Genomic DNA, 9,089 nt, shown 5'->3' on the forward strand with positions numbered 1-9,089 from the left:
TTTATGACATTTGTTCACCTGGATAATAAAACTACTTTAAAGCCCTCAAAAATATAATTGCTTGTCTGGTATCCAACCTAGTACGATGTTGCTTGAGTTTGGATGTTCATTTCCTTCCTCAGTTTTGGGAAGTTTGGGACCATTATTTCTTCCAGCAGGCTCTCTGTCCCTTTATTCTCCATTTGAAACCCCCATAATGTGTATGTTGGTCCTGAATGATGTCCCATCATGGTCCCTTGGGCTTTCTTCAATTTTCTTGATGCTTTTTTCTTTTTGCTTCTCTGATTCAATAATTTAAAATTACCTGTCTTCAGGTTTACCAATTGTGCTTGATTAAATCTGCTGTTGAATCTCCAGTGAAATTTTTGATTCAGTTATTGTATTCTTCAGTTCCAGAATTTGTTTGGTTCTTTTTTATAGTTTCTATCTCTTTGCTGATATTCTCATTTTCTTCGTACATTGCTTTCCTAATTTTGCTTGTGTCTGTTCTCTTATAGAACACTGAGCTTCTTTAAGGCAATGATATTAATAGAGATTTGTGTCTTTGGGATTGGTTCCTGGAGATTTATTTTGGGCCTTTGGTTGGACGATGATTATTTGTCTCTTCATATGCCTTATGACTTTTTTCCCCTGAGTTTTATGCATTAGAAAAAGCAGCCATCTCTCCCATTCTTTATGAACTGGTTTAGTACAGGGGAAGATATTAGTCAGCCTAATTAGAGATTCTGAGGACCTCTGAAACACTTGGAGCAGGCAGTGCAACTTCTCTGGGCTCGTACACGTCATTTCCCAATTAGAGAAGTCTGCCTGTCTCTTGTTCTCTCTGGTGTCTGTCTATAACACTGCGGATCCTTTGTTACTACAACAAGCTGCCCCAATCGCCTTTGTTCTGGCTTCCAGACGTCCAAAGTATGCCACTCCCCAGCAACTCCCCAAATCAGTCCCTCAGGCAGCTTTCTGAAAAGCCAAAATGTCAGGTGCAAATCTGTTTCCTCCTGCCCTTCCCAGGATGAAGTTGGGCACCTTCTTTCAATGGCAGTCGGCCTCTATCTGTAGCATTGCAGGCCTTCTGGAAGGAAGCCCTGCCCCCTTGCCTTCAGCAGCACCCAGACATCCAACTATGCTGGTTCTTTCAGCCCTTCAAGTCAGGCATGGAATGTCCGGCACGTGTTCCCCTCTTCTCTCCTCTCCACCCCCCACGTTCACCTCCCCCCAACCCAGAGAAAAACTACCAGGTGGGCACTGAGCTGTGCTGACTTAGGGGAGAGGTGATCGTGTGTAAAGTGAAACAGCTCTTCTTACTCATATCAGTGCAGCTGTTCTAGGCTTCGCACTCACCTGCTGCGTTTACATGTCTTGTCTGTGTAGTACAGTTAGAATTAAGTTAGACAACGGTCAGGGGTGGGGCATTGGAAGTCAATAGTGGGGGATTAGAAGTCAGGATGCAGGAGTCAATAGTCAGGGGCAGGGGCGTTTCTCTGAGGTTTGCATGGCTAAGAGGGGGTTGATTCAGTCGGCATGGGTCTTGGGATTTTAGTTTAGTTTATGTTTCCATGCTTTAACAAGTACAATTGAATAATGTTTTCTTTATGTATGCATAAGCAATAGGAAAACTGAGTAAATCTCCAAGAGGTAGCTTTGAGTTCAGGCTTAACTACTATCTTCAACTGAAACAACGAAAGAATGGGTGTTGTGGGGGCCGGTAGTGAGGAGGTAACTGGGAAAAGCAGGTAAACAAGAGCAAGGTTTGTTGTTCAGACTTAAGTGGTGCCTTCTGCATTGATAAGAATCTCTCACGATTCAGTCATCCTTCTCTTCTTGGCATGAGAGGAAGATGCATTTACAAATGGAGGTAGGTCTTCCTTATAGATGTAAATTTCCTTTACGAAAGGATAACTTGTACTCTGTTTTCAGAGCTTCTCCTGTGTCTGTAGTGTCTCAAAATAATCAGCTCAAAATAATCCTTCTGCTGGGCTGGGCATGGTGGCTCATTCCTATAATCCCAATACTTTGGGATGCCAAGGTGGGAAGCTCACCTGAGGGCAGGAGTTCAAGACTATCCTGGGCAATATAACAAGAATCTGTCTATACAAGAAAAGAAAAACAAAACAAAAAAATTAGTTGAGTGTGGTGGTGCACACCTATCGTCCCAGCTACTTGGGAGGTTCAGGATGACTCCAGCCTGTAAGTTCAAGGAGGAAGTGAGCTATGATCATGTCATGGCACTCCACCCTGGGTGACAGTACAAGACTCTGTATCCAAATAAACAAAAAAAAAAGGTATATTTTGTGGTGGTATATTGTGGTCTTCTACAGTGATATTTTGGGATGGCATATTCTGGCCTCCTACATTGTCTTCTAAAGTGACTGTACCATTACGCATTCTACCAGCAATGAATGAGAGTGCCTGTGTTTTCCTCCAGCAGTGGTTTGTCACATTTTTAGAGTTTAGCAATTTTCAAAGGTGTGCCATGCTCATTGTTCTTGTAATGTGCTATTCCCTAATGATATATGATGTTGATCATCTTTTTGTATGATCGTTCGCCATCTGTGTTTCTTCTTTGTTGAGGTGTCTGTTCAGATCTTAACCCATTTTTAATTGGTCGTCTTACTGATTTTTAAAAATTCTTAGTATATTTTTGATATAAATTCTTCTCCAGATAAGTATTGTTGAAATATTTCCTATCAGCCCAAAGCTTCTCTTCTTGTTCTCTGAACATGGTCTTTCACAGAGTATGTATTTTTAACGTTATAAAATCCATGGAATTAATTATTTTTTTGCTGTGGATCAGCTTTTGGTGTGTGTATGTGAAAACTCATCACCAAATCAGAGGTACACTAGATCTAGAATCTTTATAGTTTTGCATTGTAAATCTGAAGACGATGTCGAGTGAATTTTTTGTGGAAGTTGTAATATTTATGTCTACACTTATTTCATTACATATGTTATCCACTTAATTCTTTCCTCCCTCACTCTTTTTCTAAAAGACACGGGGTGGTGAGTCCCATCTCACATTTAATTTCCAGATGCTGGCACTGAAAACTCTGAACTCAGAATTTAACTGGTTGTGCAGCAGGGCAAGGAGGGGGCCCTCATTGCCGCTCTGTGGGTGCCGAGGGCTGCAGTGCCCGAGACGGTCAGCAGGGGGCAGAAGGTCTGTCCTGACCTATGAACACTGAGGGCTAATGTTCACGAAGGCCACCAGGGGGAGGACCTCCCATCATGCCCTCTGGCCTCATGTCCTGCACGAGACCATCCAGCACCTCTAGGTTTTGCGAGACAAGAGGCGGGACAGTCGTGCCCTGCTGGAGAGGAGACACCACCCCCAGGCCTGCGTGAGAGGAGGTGGGGACCCCGTCCACTGCGTGAGAGGGGGCGGGGCCGCCGCACCCTGGCGTGAGAGGGGGCGGGGCCGCCGCACCCTGGCGTGAGAGGGGGCGGGGCCGCCGCACCCTGGCGTGAGAGGGGGCGGGGCCGCCGCACCCTGGCGTGAGAGGGGGCGGGGCCGCCGCACCCTGGCGTGAGGGGGGGCGGGGCCCTGCGCCCTCTGTGAGTGGAGGCGGGGCCTCGTACAGAGCGTGAGATGCTCTGTACACGGACACAACAGCCCACGGGTGACACTTTGCACAGTGTATGCCAACCCTCGGGTAACCCACAGCACGTGCCGTACTCCCCAGGTGACCCTTTGCATATAGACTACAATAGTAAACGCAATTTTTAAAAAGGATAACATTCAAAGTCCCAGAAAATCTACATAGCACCTGGGAGAAATATGTGCCAACTAAGATGGAAAACTTAGTGAAAACACAAATGAAGGCCCAAATCAATGGAGAGCTATACTCTATTCATACATATAAAGACAAAGAATCCCGAAGATAATAATTTCCCCCAAATTAATTAAAATTAAACAGGTTTATAACTAGAAATTTACAATCTGATTTTAAAATTAATATTAAAGAACAATGAGCCAATAGGACAATCAAAATTGGAGAGAGAAGAAAAATGAGGAGAAGAAGGAAGTAGGGAAGGAAGAGTATAAAAAGAAGAGGAGAAAATTGAGGCGAGAGAGTTTGGCTTGTGAAATACGCAGTATAATTTGAAGTTATAATAAATATAAACCATGTAGTGTTATGTACATTTATATAATTAGACCAGTGACTTACAATAGAGAGCTGAGTCATCCACCCACGCTTGTAAACTCGATGTGTGACAGAGGAAACACTTTTCATCAGTTAGCAAATATGGTGGGACCATTGGCTCTCCACATGCAAAAACAAAAAGTTAGACTGCTACCTTACAAAGGCCCCCCAAATGTTCCAAGGGATCTTTGAAGTATGTTTCTTTCTCTTTTCTTTTAATTTGGGAAATGGATATGTTAGAGAATAATAATTATTATTATATTCAATAGAATGAACTCTACCAAAACTCTACCATTCACCTTATAAAAAGGAGAGTTTATTCTTATGTTGGAAGCCACTGTGTGTCTTTTTCTGAAGTCATTGAACCAAAAAAAACTTCTCCCAAACAAATCCCACCTTGACTGTCATCATTTTCTTTGCTTTTCCTTTTAAAGTTTTTGCTCTCTATGACTATCTCATGGAGATATATTGTTAATTTCACAGTTTATATAATATATGTGCAACCTTTCTGGATTCATTCTTGGTAACTTGTGTTCCATGTGAAACCTTCTGTTTGGAGAATAACCCTTGTTTGCACATGAAGCTGTAGTTCACCAGCAATCCTATAGAATGACATTGCATGAATAAATCAAAATATCTTCATCCAATTTTTGACTAGGTACAGGTCAACAGGGCTCCCGTGAGTATTACTCTAGGTGTTTCCTGGTCACATGTGCCCTGTCTTCTCTATGATACAGAGAATATACTTGTTCCTAAATTATACCCATGTTTATTTATGTAGAGTTATGCTAAATTGTTTTCCAAACAGTTCTATAAATCCACCTCCCATATCAGCAGTGTGTGTGTAAGCGTGTTCATCCTAGCCAACACAGTGATCAGTTTTTTTAAGTTTCCTGAATCTGTTGAGTTTGAAATTGTATCTTGCTTCGTTTTTTATTTTGTATTTCCTTGATTAATAATGAGGATATATTGTCAAATGCATATTAAGCATATTAAACAGAGACATTCTGTAATATTAATATTTTGCCAATCATATGTGCTACACATACCTTGTCCTGTTTGCAATTTGTTTTTTACTCTGTTTATGGTATCTTTTTAAATTTTTATTATGAAAAATGTGAAATATAAACAAAAACAGAAAGAATAGTATAATATATACTCATTACCCTGACTCAAAAATCATCAAATCATGCGCAGATCTTGTTTCTTTTATACCCACTACCCCTCCCACCTTAAGTTGATTATCCCATTAGTAATATCCCTTCATCAATAAAAAGTCAATATGTTTCTATCAAATGTAGAGACTTTCCTTTTTAAATATAACCCCAGCAACATTATTACATCTAAAAATTTAACCGTATTAGATATAACAGCAAGTACTCAATGTTGGTGTTATCCTGAGATATATGTACTCATTTCAATTTCTTTGAATCTAGTCCAAATACAGCACATACATTGTGATTGGTTGAAATGTCCTTTAAAAGAATGTCCACACATCCCAACTAGTTGGGGGCAGCCTCGGTTGACACCATTTCACTTTGTTTCCTAGTACTATCCACAGTGACCTGAGTTATTTTTGCATTGTTATGCATTTAATAATGCATATTTAGACATATTTAATGTGTTTCAACATCTTGCAATTATACTTACCGGTGATCAAACTGTACTGTGTTTGGCAAATGGGAGTCTACTTATTCTGGTTCTTGTGTCTTTTGACATGATCCTCGTCATGTCTGATATAGCATCCATGCTTCCCAGTATAAGAAGCGAACATTTCCTGCCCCAGATTTGAATTCAGCCTGTGTCTCCAGTAAGTCTTAGGACCATTTAATAACAATGGTTTTTTGAGACCACGATCTAGATGCTGGTGAAATTCACTTCTATTGGGTTTGTACCTATTTCTCAGCATTTTCCATGGAAAAACTAAAAAAAAACAAAAAACCCAAAAAACCTTATTATTGAGTTTCCACTGATAATCCAAATTCAGACTGAGAACTAAGAGGTTTTTACTCTGCTTTACCGATTTTACCTCTTTCTCTCACACCCAAATTCCCAGTTCTCAAAGACACCGACATCATTTCTTCCTTGCATGATCCCACAGGATAACCGTATCCATTCACAATATAACCGTGGACTACTTACTACTGCATGAAGTAGGAAAGGCGAGGAAGGAACTTTCTACTTTTCGGGCTCCACTGTGAAAATCTAAGAGCTGCTGTCAGCCGAAGCCAGTCTGCTCCTGTCCAAGAGGCTCTGAGCCATGTCACACTCCCCTAGAATATTTCCTTGGGCCTTAATCTCAGCTCCTGCGGTTTGTAGAATCTGCTAAGCCACACATTGTCCTCCATTTGTGTCCTCCGTGTTGTCAATCTATGTGATAGTGACTCTTTGATTTCTGTTTTCATTTCTGTATGTATTTCTCCAAAGGTCTGGAGTCTTTAATAAGTAGCAGCTCCTGAGCAAGGCTTTGAAGGATATGGGGACGCAGGATGGTATGGGGTCGGTGGGTGGCACTGGGCCAGGAGGGACGCATAGCACCTTGGCCTCTTGAGGCATCCGGGGACAGCCACCATCCTCTATGGCCATACCACCCTGAACATGCCCAATCTTGTCTGATCTCAGAAGCTAAGCAGGGTCGGCCCAGTTAGTACTTGGATGGGAGACCGCCTGGGAATACCCGGTGCTGTAGGCTTTTACCTCTTCTTTTGGCCCACCCACCTGCAGGGGCAAGGGGGCGCCCCTCCACCCTCTGCACCTCGCCCTGGCTCCTGCTGCCGCCCTGGAGAGAGTGTCACAAGGAAGAAAGGTACTGCGGCTTGGTGCTGCAGCATGACCCTAATCTGGGCGCCTACTGTGCAGAGAAGCGTGGTGAGTGGTCACTGTGGTCAGTGGAGCTGTCTGCCTGCCTCTCTCTCTCCCTGTCTTTCTCTCTCTCTCTCTTTCTCCCTCTCTCTCTCTCTCTCTCTCTCTCTCTCTCGTTCTCTTCCTGGCCTCCCTTCCCCTTATCTTGCCCCAATCGTGGGCTGCATTTCTGATTCAGGCCTATTTAGGAAAACAAGTTGCCCAACTAGAAGCCTCTCCCTGCCCCCTGGAGGTAAAACGAGGATAAACCATAGTCTCATGGCCGCTGCCGCCAGCCCACCTCTGAGCTCCAGAAACACCTACCCAACCAAGAGAGCACCTGGAAAACTAGTGGTCAGATGTTTGCCCTATGACTCTCGGCCACCTGGAGGTCATGAGGCCTCTTTCCTGGGAGTAGCAGTTAGGGGATAATCCTCACATTTAGGACTTGAGCCACGGAAAAGCCCACCCCTGCCCCCAGCTGGCCCCACCTGCTTGACTGCAGCCTCATCCACCCTTTCTCCAGGCTCGGGCCTAACTCTCAGCCCCAGCCCCTGGCTCTAGAGATCTGCTCGTGTCCAGCAGACCAGATGGGCAGAGAACGGAAGAGCAACCTGACAGGAGAAGACTGTGGGACAGCCAAGGCCTGGTCAGGGGAGCCAGGTCTGGGGAGGAAGTGGCTGCACCTCTCTCCAGGGAAAGGGCTGCCTGCTCTCCCGACCCTTCTGCCTCGGTGTCTGAAAACCCAAAGCTACTTCCCTCCCTAGAGCAAGTGCTGCAGAGGCTGGGGGACCTGAGAATGAGCCAGGTTGTCTCTGCATCTCTGCAAGTAGACTGTGACCATGGCTCTGGAACCTAGCGTTGCCTTGACAATGTCCACAGCTGAATCTAACAGGTAACAGCAGGGACTGAGCAGCGGGCCAAGCATGAGACTTCAAGGGACCCTGGCAGGCTCTGCGTCCCTCTTGGTATCTTGGGCTCCCACTGACCCCTAGGATTAGACTCAGGAACACTCAGGGGCCAGAGGCAGGAAGAAAGGATTTTTCTGAGGACTTTTGAATACATATAGCATGTTTATTTTATGAGCAACCAAGTTATTTCATCATTTTAAGTCCTGCAACTAACACTGGAGTTTTAAAAAAATGCCTACTGTCCTCAAAATGTCCCATCCCATTAAAAATGTTTTTCTCTCCACTATTCCCTGTTTGTGGAAATGTTATCAGCTCTACTGAGGATACTGCAACCACAGGCCTGCACTCCTGCAACACAAAAGCTACTTGAGCAATAGTTATTCATATGGAGAGTGTAAACACAGTAAGAAGGAAAGATCAGGATATGGGCCTTCATTTGCAGAGAAGAGGGACCTCGGCTGGGCACAGAATTTTAGAGCATCACAACAGACTAATAATCTTCTGACGAAGAAACTAAGGCCCCAGATCCCTTAACTGCTGAGACCACCGGCAAAGCAAAAGTCACATACACGGTCCCAGGACTCCTCCAGGCCTGGGCTTCCCTCTCCATGCCACTCAGTGTCTCCTCTGAGCCACCAAGGTGAGTCACAGCACCGGGGCAGACCTGACTGACTGTGGGAAACAGCTGTGATGACTGAAAAACTCTCTACCGGGACCCTGTCCCAGTGTCTCCCCGTGCCCACCTCCCACAGGATCTGGAACTACGTCAAGCCCTGCTCCTCTGGCTTGGCAGAGGCCCCCAGGCAAGTCGGGGGTGGAGGAAGTGCCAACATCACACTCTGAGGTCACCTCCTAGCACTGTGTACCCCAATGCCCTGGCCCCGCCCAGCTCCCCGCGTCCCTGAGAGATGTTCTATGAGCTCATAATGCTGGCCATGACCTCACTGCTCCCTCTGCCTCCCCCACTCTCCATACGGGTGAATCTTACCCACCTTTAACCTTCAAACTGGCCTCAAATGTCACCTCCTCCAGCCTCAAGTCCATTTGGAACCAACCTTCCCGCAGTTGAGAATATGGAACGTTCCTACAGTCTCGCTTGCTCTTTCTGAGGACTCGACCCCCCCCCCCAGCGTGCCACCCCACCTCCCCATCTGTTTTCTCCACTGTTTAGCAAAGTGCCTTTGCTGCCAAGAGCCCA

At 44.9% G+C, this 9,089-nt stretch overlaps 1 pseudogene; it reads left to right on the plus strand.

Annotated features, from left to right (window-relative positions):
• Window positions 1-6,713: 6,713 nt before the first annotated feature.
• Window positions 6,714-6,831, plus strand: LOC138394027 (5S ribosomal RNA; annotated as a pseudogene).
• Window positions 6,832-9,089: the final 2,258 nt, after the last annotated feature.

Source organism: Eulemur rufifrons, chromosome 13 (genome assembly GCF_041146395.1).
Source record: "Eulemur rufifrons isolate Redbay chromosome 13, OSU_ERuf_1, whole genome shotgun sequence".
In the NCBI taxonomy this organism is placed as follows: domain Eukaryota; kingdom Metazoa; phylum Chordata; class Mammalia; order Primates; family Lemuridae; genus Eulemur; species Eulemur rufifrons.